Source organism: Mustela nigripes, chromosome 3 (genome assembly GCF_022355385.1).
Source record: "Mustela nigripes isolate SB6536 chromosome 3, MUSNIG.SB6536, whole genome shotgun sequence".
NCBI classification, from domain to species: Eukaryota; Metazoa; Chordata; class Mammalia; order Carnivora; family Mustelidae; genus Mustela; species Mustela nigripes.
This window is the reverse complement of record NC_081559.1, coordinates 108,840,306-108,860,511: the sequence shown is the minus strand read 5'-3', so window position 1 is coordinate 108,860,511 and position 20,206 is coordinate 108,840,306. Positions and strand designations below refer to the sequence as shown.

The window sequence follows — 20,206 nt, the reverse complement described above, 5'->3', positions numbered from 1 at the left end:
TTTTATTTCAACTTGGTTAGATTTTAGTTCTTTTATTTCTCCAGAAAGGGCTTTTATATATCCATAGAGGGTTTCTCTAATATCTTCCATGCCTTTTTTGACCCCAGCTAGAACCTTGAGAACCGTCATTCTGAACTCTAGATCTGACATATTAACAATGTCTGTGTTGATTAGGTCCCTAGCCTTTGGTAATGCCTCTTGTTCTTTTTTTGTGGTGGATTTTTCCGCCTTGTCATTTTGTCCAGATAAGAGTATATGAAGGAGCAAATAGAATACTTAAAGGGTGGCAAAGACCCCAGGAAATACACTTTAACCATATAAGAAAAGATCCTAAATTTTGTGTGGGGGGAGGATAAAGGGGATAAAAAGAGGTTCAGAAAGAAAAAAAAATTAAAAAGGAAAATGAATAAAGAAAACATATAAAAAGGAAAATAATATATATATTAGATAAACTAGTTTAAAACGTTAAAAAAGAAAAGTAAAAGTTAAAAAAAATTAGCTGAAGAGAGAAAAAAATTGAAAAAGAAATAAAGAAAAATTAAATTAACTGCAAGACTGAAGAATCATGGGGAGAAAGCCCTGCATTATGTGCTTTGCTTTCTCCTCCTCTGGAATTCCGCTGCTCTCCTTGGTATTGAACTGCACTCCTTGGTAGGTGAACTTTGTCCTGGCTAGATTTCTTGTTGATCTTCTGGGGGAGGGGCCTGTTGTAGTGATTCGCAAGTGTCTTTGCCCCAGGAGGAATTGCACCGCCCTTACCAGGGGCCAGGGTGAGTAATACACTCGGGTTTGCTTTAGGGAGCTTTTGTTCCCTGAGTGCTTTCTATAGAGTTCTGGAGGACGGGAATGAAAATGGCTGCCTCCTGGTCTCTGGCCCGGAGGAGCTGAGAGCTCAGGGCCCCATTCCTCAGTGCACCCTCAAAGAACAGCTCCCATTTACTCCTGTCTGCCTGGCCTCCGGCTGTGCTCTAAGCTCCCTGAGACTGTGACTGGTTCAAGGTAACCCTGAGCTGTGAGCTCACTCCTAAGCTCTCTCTCTGTAGCCAGCTTTCCCGTTCTAATACCTTCAAGCTCTGCAACACTCAGCCACCCCCGATCCTTCTGTGACCCTGCGGGACCTGAGGCCATGCTGATCCCACGTGGGCTTCACCTCGGTTTAGCCTCTGGAGCGATGTCCCTTAGCACAACAGATTTTTTAAAGTTTTGATTTTGTGCTCCATTGCTCCGCTGCTTGCTGGGAGCCAGCCCCTCCCTCTGTGGTCTACTTCCCATAACTTTGGATTTACTTCTCTGCCAGTCCTACCTTTCAGAAAGTGGTTGATTTTATGTTTCTAGAATTTCTGTTATTCTTCTCTTTTATCTCCCATTGGATTTGTAGGTGTTTGCAATCTTTAGATAAGCTATCTAGCTGATCTCCTGCTACCTGAAGTAGTCTCAGCCTGCTACTTCTCCACCATCTTGACTCCTATTCCCCCTACCCCATGTTAAACTTAACTTCACAGCCATGCCAAATATATAAATGTGGCAGTCAGATTACATTTCTGTTAAATAAAAAGTAGCACTCGATTTCTTCTTTCAGAATGTAGAAAATGACACCATGGAAATTTGGATCCCAAGACAGAAAAAAGAGGGTAACATCCCTAAGAAGGAGGGTGACATCACTAAGATGGCAATGTACTTTGTTCCTGACTTCAGTCCCCCTCACAAGAAGACCAACTTGCATCTATCCTTAAAAATGTCATATGAAAATTCCAGAGTATGGGGATGACACTGAAGCACACCTTTGGACAACCAAGACAAAGAAGGACTACATTGTAAGGGTAAAAGGAATGGTTGCACTCTGACCACATTCTTCCTCTCCCAGGTTATCACAGGATTGCACAAAGAGGGCTCACAGGGCCTCTGGTTCTTCAGTGGAAAAACAGTCCAAAGTAGACATCTAGCTCCCCTAGCATTGTGCGTCATTTCCTGGGAATTTGTCACTTCACACTCAAGTCTTTCCCTAAAGAGACAGTGGGAAAATTCTGCATGGTTTGACCACTCGAGATCAGATTGTGATGGAAAAGGGGTTTGTTCCGATTTAGGCAAACTGAGTTCTTTCTTACAGTGGCGCCCACGTAGAGACCCAGCCAGATGTCTTACCCATTTTCAGAGCCAATCCAGTGATCCTGTCTGGCTAGGAAATATGGCATATAGTTCTGCTTGACTCAAGACCCCAAACGACAAGCCTTGCCAGCCCTGGGAACTGTTATGTCACTCGGCATAGGCAGGAAAGGTAATTTGGAACTCCATATGTTGCTAAATACTCTGTCCAGCCCTGCCTCATCAGGAAACCCAACTAGAATACCTGGAAAGCTGCATAGATCATCCTACCACTTCACGGACAATATCCCTTGAGCAAAGAGCCCGGTCCACAGCTCTGCCTTTTCCCAGAGCTAAGCTGGTCACCTTATCTGGCCAGCAATCACAGTGTGCATTTTCTGATTTGGATCCACAAACAATGAGCCATGCCAGCCTTGGGGATTGTTTTGCCACTCCACCTAGGCATGAAAGTGAATTCATATCCCACCCATCCCCTACTAAATATAGTTCTCAGCTCTTCCTGACCAGGAAAACTAACCAGAATACAGCACCAGGGAAGCCCTGTAACCCATCCTACAACCTTCTTATAGTGGAATCTGAGCAGAGAGCTCAGCCAGTGGCTGTCCATTTGAAGACCCAAACCAGGCTAGATCTTGGTGGACAGCTCTGCTACTTTTGGATCCATAATGATTAAGCTGTCACAGCTTAAGAGAACAGCTGTAGAGCCTGTTCAGTGGTTTCTCTCAGGTAGGGAAACAAATTTTCACTCCTGTCCTGCTGCTGAGAAATAGCACTCAATCTTACTTAATTAGGAAACCTGACCAGAGAATCCAGGCAACCATGCTATAGCTGTCCTTGATAAAAAACCAACTCAGCAGTACTTTCCAACTGTTCTTAACCAGCACCATGCTCAGATATCAATTTTCCTTTATATGTTTATATGTAAGAGATTACATTTTTTACCATAATCAAGAAAAATCATTTCTTCCAGTAACCATTCAGATTGTAATTTCACCAAACAAATTATCCCACTTAGATTAACTCACTCTTTAGCTTTTTTTTTTAATTGAAAGAGAATAATACAAAGAAGTATGCAAAACATAGATGTATAGTGTAATTACCAAAGAGATCAAGAAGTAGAATACCAGCTAGTCAAAAGACACCCTTGCCCCAATCCAATCACCATTCCTTTCCATATTGCAAATGATAGTGTCCATTCTGGCTCCTAATGTAATAAAGTGTGCCTGTCTTTGAACTCTATATAAATAGAATTTTACTGTATTTATTCATTGGTCTTTATAGCTTTTCCCTCAGTGATACTTTTATAAAATTTAACTACATTTCTTATTAAAAATAGTTCATTGAATAAGTATATTTTTTGTTCATTAGAGCATTATTTGTTCATTCTAACATTGATATACTTTTTTAAGCTTTTATAATGCCAATAATGCTACTACAAAGACATTTATACATTTATTGGTATACTTACTCATATATTTTATTGAATATTTCCCAGCAGTGGAATTACTGGATTATTAGTACATAATTGCTCATTTTTAGTAAACAGTATTCTGAAGTGGATAAATCACCTTATACTTCCACCAGCAAAAAAGAGTTATTCATCCACTTCTTATCCTCACTCATACTTTGTATTTTCAGTCTTTTTAAATATTGTCCATCCTAGTGGGTGTATATCAGTATCTCATTGTAGATAATTCATCTTTTCTTGATAATTAATAAAATAAGCATTTTTTTCATAGAATAAGTGACTAAGAGGACATATTCTGTTGTAAGATAACTATTCAGGATTCTTCCCCATTTTTATGTTAGGTTGTTTCTTTTTATAAGACTACTCATATCTCTATGGCATTTTCAGTTATATGTTTCAAATATCATTTTTATACTCTATAGTATTCCTTTTTGTTTGGATGACATGAGTTTATAATTTGAGGAACCAATGTAGCAATATTAATCCAACTTTCATTGTTTTCATCTCATTTTAAAAATTATTCCATATTTGTGGCACCTGGGTGACTCAGTCAGTTAAGCATCTGCCTTTGGCTTGGGTCATGAACGCAGAATCCCAGGATTGAGCCCTGCATAGGGGCTGAGCAGGGAACCTGCTTCTCCTTTCCCTCTGCTCCTCCCCCAACTTGTACCCTCTTGCTCTCTTGTATCAATATATAAAATATTCTTTAAAAATTATTCCATATTCTAAATTCTTTACTATTTTATTTTCTTTTTTCAAAATGTTATTGTTTTGACTTTTTAAATTTTGAACTACATTAGATGTGGAATTAAGTTTTGTATGCCATGGATGGATGTCAATTTATTTTTCCATATGGATATAGAAATTTCCCAGGACTGTCCCAGACTGCCTTTCCAGCACTGTTTATGTTACCGTCAATGTCATCAATTCAGTGTCTCTATATGTGCTTAGACTTATTTCTGGTTCATTCTTGTGTTATTGCATATCTCTATTTCAATCAGTTTTAGTCCCACTACTACAATGTCTTAAGAACAGTAACTTTATGGGACACCTGGGTGACTCAATGGGTAAAGCTCCTGCCTTCAGTCCAGGTCATGATCTCAGGGTCCTGGGATCCAGCCCTGCATCAGGCTCTCTGATCAGCAGGGATCCTGCTTCTCTCTCTCTGTCTGCTTCTCTATCTACTTGTGATCTCTCTCTCTAGGTCAAATAAAATATTTTTTAAAAGAAATAGTAACTTTATAAAAGATGACTTTTAGAATCTTGCTTTTATATATACATGTTATAATTAATTTTTTAATCATCAAACTCGTGTACACAAAAAAAAAAGCCTGGGATACTAATTAAGATTGCATTGAATTTATAAATCCATTTAAGAAAATAATTCATAATTTTACACTTGTCCTTGCAATATGTGAACATAATGTCCTCCATGTGCATGTCTTCAACAATTTTTATCAAAAAATGTTTTATTCTTCTCACCACTCCTTTGCCATATATTGTATTGGAAGTCAAAAGTAATGTAGTAAAGCAAGAAAAAGAAAGAAAACCTGTATAGATTGGGAAGTAAAAAATGAAAAAGTTTTTTTAATTAGCAGGTGATACAATTGTCTATGTAGAAAATCTGAAAGAATCAAAACAACAATAACAAAACTACAGGAACTAATAAGAAATCATGAGTAGGTTGCAAAATACTAGATTAGTATACAAAAGTCAATCACTTTACAATACACCAAAAATGAATAAGTGGGATTTTCAATTAAAAATGCAATACCATTTAAATTAACATCCTCCAAAATGAAATACTTAGGTATAAATCTAACAAAATACGTGTGAGATTTATATGAGGAAAATTATAAAACTCTCATAAAAGGAATTAAAAAAACTAAATAAATTGGTATTCCATGTTCATTGACACAAAGACTCATTACTGTCAAGATGTTAGTTCTTTCCAATTTAATTTGTAGAGTCAACCCAAACCCAATCAAATTCCTAGCACATTATTTAGAGGATATTAAATTAATTCTAAAATATCTATGAAGAGGTAAAAAACAAACAAAACCAAACAAAACAGAACAACCAACAATGCAAGATGAACAAAGAGGATGGACACTACCCAACTTCAAGATTTACCATATATTATTATTGTGTATTATTAGAAATCGTGTATTATTAGAAAATCGTGTATTATTAGAAAAATAATGGACAAATAGAAGAGAACCAAGAGCCCATAAATATTGTCAAATGGTCTTTGACAAAGAAGAAAAGATAACACAATGGTGACAAGATAATTTCTTCAACAAATGGTACTAGAGCTACCTATTGGATATCTGTACAACAACAACAAACAAACAAAAAAAAAACAAGAAAATAATCTTGATGCATAATTTACATGTTTCACAGAACTTAACTCAGACTAGATCATAGACCTAAATGTAAAAAGAAAAATTATAAACCCCCTAAGGGCAATAGAGGAGAAAGCTAGATTACCTTGGATATGGAAATAACTTTAGACACAATACCAAAGGATTGATCCAGAAGATAAATAATTGATGTTGAAATTTTCTGCTCTGTAAAAAACCAATGTAAAGAGAATGAGAAGATAAGGCCCAGGCTGGAAGAAAATATTTGCAAAATAAATATCTGATGGGGACGCCTGGGTGGCTCAGTCAGTTAAGCATCGGCCTTTGGCTCAGATCATAATCCCAGCCACCTGAGATGGAGTTCTGCATTAGGCTCCTTGCTCAGCCAAGAGCCTGCTTCTCCTTCTGTCTGCTACTCTCCCTGCCTGTACTCTCTCTCTCTTTTAAATAAATATCTGGTGAAAGACTGATATCCAAAATATATAAAGAACTTTTAGAACTCAATATTAAGAAACAAATTAAAAAATTGACTTAAGACCTGAAGAGACACCTCATTAAAGAAGATATACAGATGTAAAATATGCAAATGAAAAGATGCTCCATATTGTATGTCATCGGAGGAATACAAATTGAAATAATGAGATATTTATGCCATCTATTAGAATGGCCAAAGTTGGAACAACACCAAATGTTGGTAAGGATGTACAGCAACAAGAATTCCCATTTATTGCTAATGGGAATGCCAACTGGTATAGGCTGGCAATTTCTTAAAAACAAACAAACAAACAATATTCTTACTATATCCTTCAGCAATTGTATTCCTTAGTATTTACCCAAATGAATTAAAAGCTATGTTCAAGAAGAAACACACACACACACACACACACACACACACACACACATTTTGTCCATAGCTGTTTACAGAAGCTTCATTCATAATTCTCAAATCTTGGAACAATCAAGATATCCTTCAGTAGGTGAATGGATAAATAAAATGTGGTGCACCCAGACAATGGGATATTATTTACCAGTAAAAAAAAAATGATCTATCAAGCATGAAAAGATATGGAGAAAACTTAAATGCACATTACTAAACAATAGAAGCCAATCAGAAAAGGCTACATACTGTATGATTCTAATTATAAGATATTTGGGAAAAGCCAAAACAGTAAAGTGATCAGAGGTGGCCAGGAATTAGGGGGCAAGGAAAAAGAATCTGTGAAGCACAGAGCATTTCTAGAATAGGTAAACTATTCTGTATGATGCTATCAGATAGGTGGATATGATACTATTCATTTGTCAAACCCATAGGATAAACCCACATGTAAATTATATATTTTGAGTAATAATGATCTGTCAGTGTAACATCAGTTGTAACAAATATGCCACTCAGGTTGGGAGATGTTGAGATGAGCAATGTTAACATGTCTTGGGCTAAAGGGTAAATGGGAACTCTGTGTTTCTCACTGAATTTTTCTGTGAACCTTAAACTGCACTAAAAAAAATGTTTATTAAAAATTGTGTTTTACAGCTTTCTGAAGGGAAGAAGTCTCATCCACTTTCTGTTAGGTCTCTTCCCCGGTCTGTAATATTTTGTTACTCTTACTTCTAACTAGTGATGGCTAATATAGAAAAACAAATTTTGCATATTATTCTTTAAGTCAACAAAATTGCTGATCCATTGTATTAAATTAATTGGTTAAAAAATAGTAGTGCTTGTATTTCTTCTTTTTAAATCTTAAATAAATATTTATTTCATTTTATCTTACTTTGGCTTATTCCACTGACTAGTACCTCTAGTACAATGATGAAGACAAGTAGCATGTTATGAAATCCTCCCTTCTTTCTAATCCCACAAGGGAAGATTTATTTCCTCATTAAACACTAAGCATGCTATCTTTTGTTTTTGCTTTTGGTAAATTAAGGATACCCTTTATTTTCAGCTTGTAAAGCGCTATTTTTAAAACTCAAGGGAAAAGATATATTATCAAATGCTTTTTTACTTCATTTATGGAAATGATCACATAAATTTTCCATATATATCAATGTTGTATCTCTGTAACAAAGCTAAATTATTATTCTTTATACATATTGTTAGTTTTTGTTTGCTCACATTTTCATGTCTATGTTCTTGGGTGATAGTGGCTTGAAATTTTCTGTTGTAATGTTCTTGTCAAGTCTTAGACTTAAAAATATGCTGACCTTATAAAATGTGTTCTTTTGTTTCCTATCCTTGGGAAAATTTTGTGTAAGATTGATATTTTTCTTTCTTAAGCATTTAATAGTATTTGCTCATAAAGACAAAAGAGCCTAGGGTTTCCTTCGATAGCAGATTTTGATTACAGATTATTTTTTAAAAATAAGATAATTCTGATTTTATATTTCTTTTTATACCAAGCTTGGTAAACAAAATTTTGTATAAATTAACCCATTTCTATTAATTTTCAAATTTGCTGGAGCATGTTTATAATACATGCATCTGTATTTAAATAGATGGGTAAAAAGACAGATGTAGAAATAAAGGTATATTTCAAAGTTATTTGTCAGTCTATTTATTTCTTCAAATAACTCTAGATATGTTTTTAAACATTTTTGTAATGGAGGGAAACATGCATATAGAAATTGCATAATCATAAATGTTTAGTTTAATAAGCATCTCAAAATGAAGATACTCTTGTAACTATCAACTCTGAGAAGGAGAAAACTTCATTCCTCAAAAGAACCTATCCTCCTGACTTCTAACAATAAATAGTGCCTCACATCTCACCAAAGGTAATTAGCAGCCTGGATTCTAATATTGTATTACTTGTCATGGATTTTCCCTTCTTTAATGGTGCCATTTTATGAACAGAATACATTTGTAGTTCATTTTAATTTCTGTAAATTTTTTATTTCACAAATACATTATGATTTATGAATCCATTCTAATGTTGATAGACATTTGGGTTGTTTCTAGTTTGGGACTATTATTTATATTACGCTATGTATGTTTTTGTAGATTTTGGTGCACACTTGTACATATAGATTGGGTATATACCCAAGAATGTAATTGGTGGTTACAGGGATAGTGTCTGTTCAATTTCAGTCAATTTTTGCAAATAGGTTTGTAAGGTAATGGTCCTTACGTCTATTCCTATCAGTAGTAAGGGGGAAACCTATAGGATAGCTTTACTTCCTCACCAAAAGTTGGTCTTACATACAAATTAGCATTAGCCATTCTGTTGAATTTTTATTGTATCTCATTGTAGACTTAGTTTTTTCTTTCTTTCATTTATTTATTTTCAGCATAACTGTATCATTACTTTTTCACCACACCCAGTGCTCCATGCAATCCGTGCCCTCTATAATACCCACCACCTGGTACCCCGACCTCCCACCCCCCCGCCACTTCAAACCCCTCAGATTGTTTTTCAGAGTTCATAGTCTCTCATGATTCACCTCCCCTTCCAATTTACCCCAACCCCCTTCTCTCTAACTCCCCATGTCCTCCATGCTTTTTGTTATGCTTCACAAATAAGTGAAACCATATGATAATAGACTTAGTTTCTGTTTCCTTGATTTTTAATGAACTTATTGGCTATTTGGATACTGTCTTTTTTTATTTTCTTATAATTTTTGGAACAACTATTTATGTATATGATGTATGAACCCTATTTCAACTATATCTGTTTCAAACACATTTTTCTGCACTTTGGTTTGCCTTTTCACTTTCCTAATGGTGATTTTATTAAGAGTTCCTTATATTAATGTGCTATAATTTATCAATTCTTTCCTTTCAGGATTAATACTTTTTAAATCTTCTTTAAGAAGTCCCTCTCTGCCTGAAATATATGAAGCTACCAACCTATGTCATCTTGCAGATGTTTTTTCTTTCAGAATTAACTCCATAATCTCTCTGGAATTGATTAATACATAGGGCATTAGGTAGATTATCAATATCTATATTTCTTTTTAATTGAGATATAATTAATGTATAACATATTATATCAGGTGTATAATGTGATAATTTTATAATCGTATATATAGCAAAATAATCATCACAGTAAGTCTAGATAACATCTATCATCATGCATTTTACAACTTTATTCTTTATGATGAAGGCTTTAAGGATCTAGCCTCTTAGTGTCTTTCAAATATGCAATGCAGTATTATTAGCTACAGTCATTATGCTGTGCATTAAATCCCTACAACATTTATTTAATTTATTTTACAACTGTAAGTTTGTATTTTTTGACCCTTGTAACCATTTCACCCACCTCTAACCCCCACCTTTGCACCCCCACCTATCTGTTTTCTGCATCTATGAAGTGATTTTTTTTTTAATTCTACATATAGTGAGATTATATGTTTTTCTGACTTATTTCACTTTGCAGTGCCCTCAAGGTCCATCCATGAGGTAAAGAAGATAAGATTTCCATTTTTTATGGTTGATTATGTATGACATATATATGTGTGTATACATATATATATACTGGAAATATATATTAAATATAAATATAACATATATACACCCCACAATTCCTTTATCCATTTATTTGTCAGTGGACACTTGGGTTGCTTCCATATCTTGGCTTCTGTAAATAATGGTGCAACAGATATGGTAGTGCATATATTTCATTGACATACTGTTTTCATTTTCCTTGGATATACTAATTCTATTTTTATTTCTTTGAGGAACCTCCATATATTTTCCATAGTGGCTAGAACGATTTACATTCCAACAGTGCACCAGGGGTTCTTTTTCCTCACATCCTTACCAGCACTTATTTCTTACCTTTCTTTTTTTTAAGATTTATTAATTTTTTTTAGAGAGAAGGAGAGAGAAAACAGGGGGAGGTGGAGAGGAAGAGTGAGATAGAAAGAATTTCCAGCAGACTTGCCACTGAGTGTGGAGCCAGATGCAGGGCTTGATCCCATTCCCCTGGCATCACGACCTGGGCCAAAATCAAGAGTTGAAACTTTAACTGACTGAGCCACCCAGGTGTCCCTCTTGTCTTTTTTTTAATTTTATTTTTTATTTTTTATAAACATATATTTTTATCCCCAGGGGTACAGGTCTGTGAATTGCCAGGTTTACACACTTCACAGCACTCACCAAAGCACATACACTCCCCAATGTCCATAATCCCACCCCCTTCTCCCAAACCCCCTCTCCCCAGCAACCCTCAATTTGTTTTGTGAGATTAAGAGTCACTTATGGTTTGTCTCCCTCCCAATCCCATCTTGTCTCTTGTCTTTTTGAAACTAGCCATTCTGACAGGTGTAAGGTGGTATCTCACTGTGATTTTGATTATATTTCCCTGTTGATTAGTGCTGCTGAGCATCTTTTCCTGTCTTTGTTAGCCACCTATATATCTTTTTTGAAAAATACTAATTTTACATTCCCTACTCATTTTTAATCGTATTTTTTCTCTATTATCTTTTTGACATAGATCTGCAAATTACTGAGCAACATTTTTAAAAGATCACATATTTAAGTGTTTTAAAATTTCTGTTCATGATACTTTTTAACAGTTTCCATGTGGAGGATTTGCACATCTTTCATTAAATTTTGTCCTAGGTACTTAATATCATTTACAGTAATTTAAATATGTATAGTCTTATTTTCTGAATTTCAGCTTTCATTTATTGCTGAAATGTATATATGGTGATATTTAATCAAGTAATCTTCCCAATCAAGTAACCATGTAACCTTGTTGATTCTACTAGCAAGTGTCTATATTCTTGTATTATTGTTTACACAATGTACTGCTGTTCAAATTTTTGGTTTTATTATTACATGACTGTTTGAACAGTGTAATAGGGAATGGATCCTGATACCTATTTCTGACTCTTTTCCAGACTCATAGGGAAAGATTAACAATATTTCACCATAAAATGGGATGTTGCTGTGTTACATGGTATCCGATTTAAAGAAATTATGTTCTTTCTAGCTTTCTGAAAGTTTTTTTTAATTTTTAATATATTTTGTATATATTAAATCTGTCTTTGTATCTATTAACCTATTTTCCTTATTTTATTTTATATGTATTTATGATTTTCCAATGATTTTTAAATAAGCTTCACTGAAATATACAATAAAAAGAAATGTACACAAGTCATAAATATACAGGTTACCTGGTGTTCATTACAAGAGCTTTTTCTCTCTTGGTTTCTCTCTCTCTCTCTCTCTCTCTCTCTATATATATATATATATATATATATATATATATATCTTTATCCATTCATCTATTGAAGACACTTGAGTTGCTTCTGTAATTTGAATATCGTAAATAATATTTCTTTAAACATAGAGGAGCATGTATCCCTTTGAATTACTGTTTGTGTATTCTTTGGTAAATAGTAATGCAATTGCTGGATCCATTTTTAACTTTCTGAGGAACCTCCATACTGTTTTCCACAATGGCTGCACCAGCTTTCATTCCCACCAACAGTGGAAACAGGGTTTCTTTTTCTCCAAGTCCTCACCAATACCTTCTGTTTCTTGTGTTTTTAATTTTAGCCATTTAGAAAGCTATGATGGGCTTTCACATGGCAGTTTTGATTTATAGGTACCTGATGATGAATGATAATGATTATATTTTCATGTGTCTGTTAACCATCTGTATGTCTTTTTTTGGAGGAATGTCTGTTCATGTTGTTTGTCTATTTTTAATTGGATTATTTGGTTTTTGGGGGGTATTGAGTTGTGTAAGTTCTTTATGTTTTGGATAGTAACCCTTTATCAAATATGTTACCTGCAAATATCTTCTCCCACTCCATAGGTTGCCTGTTAGTTTTATTGAGGGTTTCTTTCACTGTGTAGAAGGTATTATTTTGATGAAGTCTCAATATTTTAATTTTACTTGAGTTTCCCTTGCTTTAGAGGAACTATCTAGAAAGAATTTGCCATGGTTGATGTCAAGTAGTTACTGCCTGTGTTCTCTTCTAGGACTTTTATGTTTTCAGGTCTTACATTTTGAACTCTCATCCATTTTGCATTTATTTGGGGGAATGGTGCAAGAAATTGGTCCAGTTTCATTCTTTTGCATGGTGCTGTCTAGTTTTCCCAGTACCATTGGTTGAAGACACTGTCTTTTTTTTTCCACTGGATATTTTTTCCTGCTTTTTTGAGAATAATTGACCATATAATTGTGGGTTTATTTCTGTATTCTCTATTCTGTTCTGTGGATCTTTGTGTCTATATTTGTGCCAGCATCATGCCATTTTAATTATTACGACTTTGGAAAATTACTTGAAATCTTGAATTGTGATGCCTCCAACTTTGTTTTCTACTTTTTTAAAGATTCCTTTGGCTATTCAGGGGCATTTGTGGTTCCACACAAATTTTAGGACTTTCTGTTCTACTTCTGTAAAAAATTGATGTTGGTATTTTGATAGGTATTGCCTTAAATATGTAGATTGCTTTGGGTAGTATATACATTTTAGCAATATTTTTTCTTCCAATCCATGAGCATGGAATATCTTTCCATTACTTTGTGTTGTCTTCAATTTCTTTCATCAGTGTTTTATAGTTTTCAGAATATAGGTTTTTCACCTCTTTTGTTAGGTTTATTCCTAGGTATTTTGTTATTTTTGGTGCAATTGTAATTGGGATTGTTTCTTAATTTCTCTTTCTCATGTATAAATGAAACTGCCAATGCATAGATTTCTTCACATTGATTTTGTATCCTGAGACTTTGCTGAATTCTCTTTCCAAACCATATAACAATTACTTCTTTTTCTTGCTGTTGTTGTTGTCCTTCTCCTCCTCCTTCTTCTCCTTTTTCTCTTTCTCTTTTTCTCCTCCCCCTCTTACTCCTACTTCTCTTCCTCTTCTTCCTTTTTCTTCATCATTGCCTGTAACCTCTTATTCGATATTGAATAGAAGTGGTAGTAATTCAGATTTGTTCCTGTACCAGATTTTTTTTTTTTTTTGAGGCTTTAGCGTCTCACCTTTATTGGTTGCTTGTTTTCTCAAAATCAGCATTTAAAAAAAAAAAAAAAAAGTCACCTGAGGTGGTAGCTTTGTCACCGGTGGAGGTGGGGGCAGGCCATTGGTCACTGGGGAGGAAGGCGCCAACGTGGTATGATGGTTCCTTCACATGTAGTACCAGGCCAGGAGGCCAGCAACCAGGGCCACACCAGTGACCAGAAAGAACTGCAGGCTGGGCTTACTCAGCACCAGCCAGGGCTGTTTGGAAGGGGCAGCTGCTGCCCTCCACGGCACCTCTGTCTGGTTTAGCAGCATAGTACCGGCATTTGCACACCTCTCCTTTCCCATCGTGCACGGGGAGCCCATCCTCCCGGGTCTCCCTGGCCAACATGGAGCCAGCATGGTCCATTTAATCCAATATCTGCTTGCTGTACTCAAAGGCCCTATTGTCCTCCTCCACAATCCTCTCTTTGGTCTTCAGGTTCAGGTCCAAGGCATTCATTCTGGCCCGGTACAACTGCTTGAACTGTTGTGCATTGTCCACATTCTCAAACAGATAGAACTGGGTCCCTTCTCCTGTGCTGGGAAGTTTCAGGGCCCACTGGGCCACCTGCTTCAGCACTTGTCCCCCTGAAATGCCCCCCCATATAGCAAGTATAGGCATGGGCCACCAGTAGCTCTGGCTCATTCTGCCCCAGGTAATGGATCCATTCCATGTACTTTTGGGAAGCCTCAGAGCACAGCTCCTTCTCCTCCCAGTCCTCACCAAAAACATACTCCATGTCCTTGGTCAGTGCCTCCTTCCGGTGTAGCTCCATGGGGAAGTACAAGGGGGCAAAGGCTGGGTGGTCTTTGTTGCACTCCATTTCCTCCTCGAGGGCTGAATATGTGAAGTAAATTGCGGTAGAGGCCAGCTTAAACAGTTCCTTCCTGATGTTGCCTTTCAAGAAGTCCTTGACAAACTGGGTTTGTTCCTCATCTTAAGAAGAAAGATTTTTAATATTTAAATACTGTGAATAATGTCTGTTATAGTTTTTATAAACATTTTATGAGAATAAATAAGATTCCCTTTATCAGTTCGCTAATAGTTTCCTATTATTAAAAACCTATTTCTTTTCAATAACATGTGGAATTATACAATACTGTTTTTCTTGGAATTACCGAGATTATCATAAATGTTTTTTAATCCTTTATTCTTTCAAATACAAGGGAATGTATTGAATGATTTTTGAATATTAAAATAATCTTGCATTTCTGGGAATAACAGCTTTCACAAGATAATGTGATTTTTATACACTGCAGGGTTAAATATGCTAAAATTTCATAGAATTTTTGAGTATAGATTTATGAGAGAATTTTACCACTGTTTACCTTTCTTATATTCTTATTAGCAGATTTTTTTGTATCCAGCTTCTTTCTTTTTTAAAATTTAGTAAAATTTAGTGAAACCAACTGGGTATAAATGTTATTTTCTTTTTATGAAATGAAAGTGGTGTCAGTGGACATTTGTAGTTATTATAATTTTTTAATATATGCTTTTCATTTTTTTCCTTTCTGATTAGATCACTTTTGGTAAGCTGTGCATTTCAAAATATTTCTCTAATTTGCCTACATTTTTGAGTTTTTTGAAATAAATTTATATCTAGTGTAAGTTTTTAATGTCTGTAGTATCTAAAATATGAGGTTATGACCTCCTTTTCATTTCTGATATGGGGTATTTATGCCTTCTCTTTCTCTCTCATGCATTTTTACCAGGTTTCATAAATTGTATTAGCTTTTCTGTGCAACCAACTTTTGGGTTTGTTTGTCTAGTCTATTTTGTTATTGATTCTTCTATTTCTATTTATTTTCTGAATAACTATTTCAAATTTCTCTATATTAAACCTTCTGTTTAAGTGCCATTCTTTTTCTAACTTCTTCAGGTGGATATTAAAAGTATGCTTTTTTTTTTTATAAACATATATTTATAAACTTACTTTAAGAAATACACAGGGCATCTGGGTAGCTCAGTCAGTTAAGGGTCTGACTTCAGCTCAAGTCATGACACCAGGGTCCTGAGACTGAGCCCTATGTCCAGCTCCCTGCTCAACAGGGAGTCTGCTTTTCTCCCTCTGCCTCTCCCCTGCTCCTTCTCTCTGTCACTCTCTCTCTTTCTCAAATAAATAAATGAGATCCTAAAACAAACAAACAAACACACTCACACATATTTAAAATTATACATTTTCTTGGAAGTAAAGCTTTGTTATATAGCTCTGTGTGTGTGTGTTTGTGTGTGTGTGCATACATATTTGAAACACATACTAATTCCCATTCTAATGTCTTCTTTGACTTATAGTTCATTATGCAGGTTGTTTCCTAACTTTTAAACCATAGACATTTTCTAGATATGTTTTGGCTATTTTTTTTTTTGCTTCCTTATTCTTGATCAGAGAATATATCCTTTATGATTTAAATCATTTGGTATTTGTTAAGTCTTGCTTTGCAGCCCAGTACATAGTTAACTTTATAAATATTCTATCCTTGACTTATTTATGGTTTACTTGTTTTGAGTAAAATAAAATAAAATGTTTTTGTTTACTTGTTTTGAGTAAATAAAATAAAATGTTTGCAGGTATATATACATTAATACTGTCATTTTAGAATTTATATCTATATATTTTATGCTATGTTAATTATTGCATAAATTAAAATTGTCATATTTTGACTTTGAGTTAAACTTTTTTGTTATTTTATTCAGTTAGACAATGTGTATGTTTTAATTTGAGCTTAGTCTGCATACATTAGTTTAAATAATGGTATATGTGGACTTAAATGCTCCTACTTTTTGCTTTTTGTTTGCTCCAGTTATTCTAGATTCTTCTTGATGTTTTTTCCTGCCACTTTTTTATTGATTAGAATTTTATCATTTTGTATTTCTCCTTTATTCACTTTTTAATACCTTAATTGCATTCATTCACTTTATTTAATTTACTTAATGGTTATGCTGGATATTGCAACATAGAAACCTCACTGATTAAAGTCTAATAAAATCTGTTAATATTCTCTTGTATCACATGTAACCAGTTTATGTTTTTATCATGTCTTAATTTGGAATGCAATTCTTTATGATTATATAATTTTAAGTTGACAATCTTTAAAAAATATATTTTGAATATCCTTAAGAGACTTGTGACTTGTTTAGTTTTCTGTAATTAATGTTCCTTATTATGTTTGCTTAATTTTTTTCTTTTTCTTTTTAGTTTTAAACAGATTTAACATAATTTTCTTAAATATGATTTTCTTTGAATTCATCCTAGGAGCACCTAATAGTTTTTTGTTTGCTTTTGTTTTGTTTTCCTTATATCAGTTCTGTGAAACTTTTATCCAGTTTCTCTTGAAATATGGAATCTTCATTTATATTTGCTCTCTAGTTAACATTACTCTTTTCATTCTGTTTGTTTCTATCTCCTCTGTGCTTTATTCTATATATTTTCTTATGACCTATTTTTCATTTTAGTAATTCTGTCACTTATGCTGCCGAACTTACCTTTTGAATCCTTAATTTTAGTAAGTTTATCCTTTTTTGCTAATTTTAGAATTTGAGTTGGATTAATATTTATATTGCTTCCAGTCCTCTACAGAAATTCTCAAATATTTTCTTTAGTTTTCCTTAACATATGAAATCTAGTTATCTTAACTGATTTAGATAATCATTGCCTGTACTCTGGGAATCTATCTTTACTTAGAATTTATTTTCAAAGTTTACAGTCACATTATATCTTGTCTCATTATTTGTCTTTTTACTTTGATGCTGTCAAAACTGTAGGAGTAATTTAAGAACCAGAATGGTATTGTGTTCCTCTGGAGATAATTCAACTTTGGACTTAAAAACATGAAGGTAATAACATTCCATGATCATCTTTTTTTTTTTTTTAATAAGATTTTTAAAGATTTTATTTATGTATTTGACAGACAGAGATCACAAGTAGGCAGAGAGGCAGGCAAAGAGAGGTGGGGGAAGCAGGCTCCCCACTAAGCAGAGAGCCCAATGCGGGGCTCGATCCCAGGACCCAGAGCCGAAGGCAGAGGCTCAACCCACTGAGCCACCCAGGCGCCCCTCCATGATCATCTTAATCTAATTTTTAATTACTTAGTTTATTTAAAACGGGGCTTAATTATTTTATTTTTATAAGATAGTTTAATTTTCAATTTTTCAATTTTTATTCTAATTTAACATTATTCATGGGCTGCCTCTTAAAAATTTGTCAGAGCATATCCCCCTTTTTTGTATTTCCTAAGTTCTACTTTTTGTTTCTATCCCATGGGCTTCTCAAATGCTTTGTTTAAGTTTTAATATTCTCAGAGTCTCAGTAGATTTTTCCAGATTTGACAGATGCCTCTCAAGTTGATGGGATCCCAAAGAATAGCTTATGTATCCAATATATTTTTTTCCTAAAACTTGTCCAGTAATATTTCAGTCTACTTTTGATTTGAAAAAATTTACTCTTGTTTTTCTTTTGGGTTAGTTGTTTTCACCAAGAGGATTGAGTCAACTTCTATAGTAAGCTATTACTGGAAACATCTGACTTTGTTAAGGATATCAGCAGAGTGTCTATATGGTCCTCTATGAAAACCCAAGTGATTAGGCTCATCAAAATCCAAGAACTTATTTTTGCAATAACTTATTTTTTTAAATTTCAAATTATTTATGATTTATTTTCTAGACAGGATCTAAAATTCAAGTCTATCACTAATTAATAAGGCAGTCAATCAGACATAAGTATTTCACTATCCTCTCAGACATACTAAAAATATACTATTACTTTTGGAAAAAAGGAGTTATTTTTTACTGGCTGAGTTACTCAGTCTTTAATTTATGGTTATATTTTCATAAAATATATTTCTTTTGACAGATTTATATTTGCCACATTCAGTAGATAAACTAAAAAATGGCTAGTACATCTAAAAAGTCAGGAGAAAATATAATAGAACTTGATAGTTTTGTGCGCATATTTATGTGTATTTGTGTAGTTTTTTTTTATAAGAAGTACATCAGCTGTTACAAATTTATGCATCTAGCCCAAAGTTAAAAGAATCAATGCATAAATAAATAAGATTTTGAATACATTTTAGGGAAGAGGAAAGCACCAAAATACGAAATATTCAATTCTGCCTAACTATTTGAAGTGGCAATTATTTGGCATTCTAATTATGACGCTAAAGCATCATTTTTAAATAAATTTACTTAGGAATTTTAGTGTTTCCCGTGATAACCGGAATGCAATGCAATATGTTAACTATTATTGGCTCACAGTCCTGCAACATTTGATTGAGATTTTGAAAAAATATAAATTAATTGAAATCCAACATAATTTAAAGATATTCCAAGAATTTTAGTGAAATTCCAGGTCAGATTTTATTACTTATTTCTTTTTTAGTCATACATCTGTTCTATAAAATAATATACTTCAAAGTTCTAATATGGAAAAATGGTGAATATATGTCCTTTGTTGTATCCGGTTGTTTTTCTCTTTAATCTCACTAAGATACACAATGAGGCATTTATTATGTTTTTTATTTTTATATTTTTCATAGAATGATCTGTGTGAGGCTTTATATAACAAGCCTGTTGTTTTATCTCAGTGTTCTCTCCTCTGCCATAGTTTTCATAGAAACCTCACAGTTTAATGGAATAGCATGAATTTTGTAGCTCAAGTCTTACATCTGACTCATGACTGTAGGGATTTATTAAGTTTTCTGTTTCTTGAGAATAATCATTTGATAGAGGGTTGTAGGATTAAACATGTCAGTAGACACTGAAAAAACTTCTAATTCTCTTTGGTTTTCCTGTCCCTAAAATCCATTCTTATTCTAAAATAGATGACCCTTCATTTTAGTCTTTAAAATGAACATTTTTAAATCATTTCCTATACTTTTTGTTGCTTAAAGATTTTTGAATCTTCCAAAAGGTAAGCATGGTATTGCAAAAGACAGTGCTGGACTTGGGAGTCAAAAAGATTAAAAAAAAAAAAAAATGACTCTTCCCTCTGATACTTCTTAATTGTCTGACCTTGCACAAGTTACTTTACCTTCTTCTGCACCTCATCTGTTAATGTGGTTGAAGATGTTTTTCTAATGGGATGGCTACAAAGATTAAATGAGACACCATGTAAAGAATCTTTAGAAGATGGCGGAGAAGTAGCAAGCTGAGACTGCTTCAGCTAGCCGGAGATCAGCTAGATAGCTTATCTAAAGATTGCAAACACCTGAAAATCCATCGGCAGATCGAAGAGAAGAAGAACAGCAATTCTGGAAACAGAAAATCAACCACTTTCTGAAAGGTAGGACCAGCGGAGAAGTGAATCCAAAGCGACGGGA

At 34.0% G+C, this 20,206-nt stretch overlaps 1 pseudogene; it reads right to left on the bottom strand.

Annotated features, from left to right (window-relative positions):
• Nucleotides 1-13,944: 13,944 nt before the first annotated feature.
• The window catches only part of LOC132014512 (heme oxygenase 2-like), an 11,718-nt pseudogene continuing 5,456 nt past the window's right edge, over nt 13,945-20,206 (bottom strand).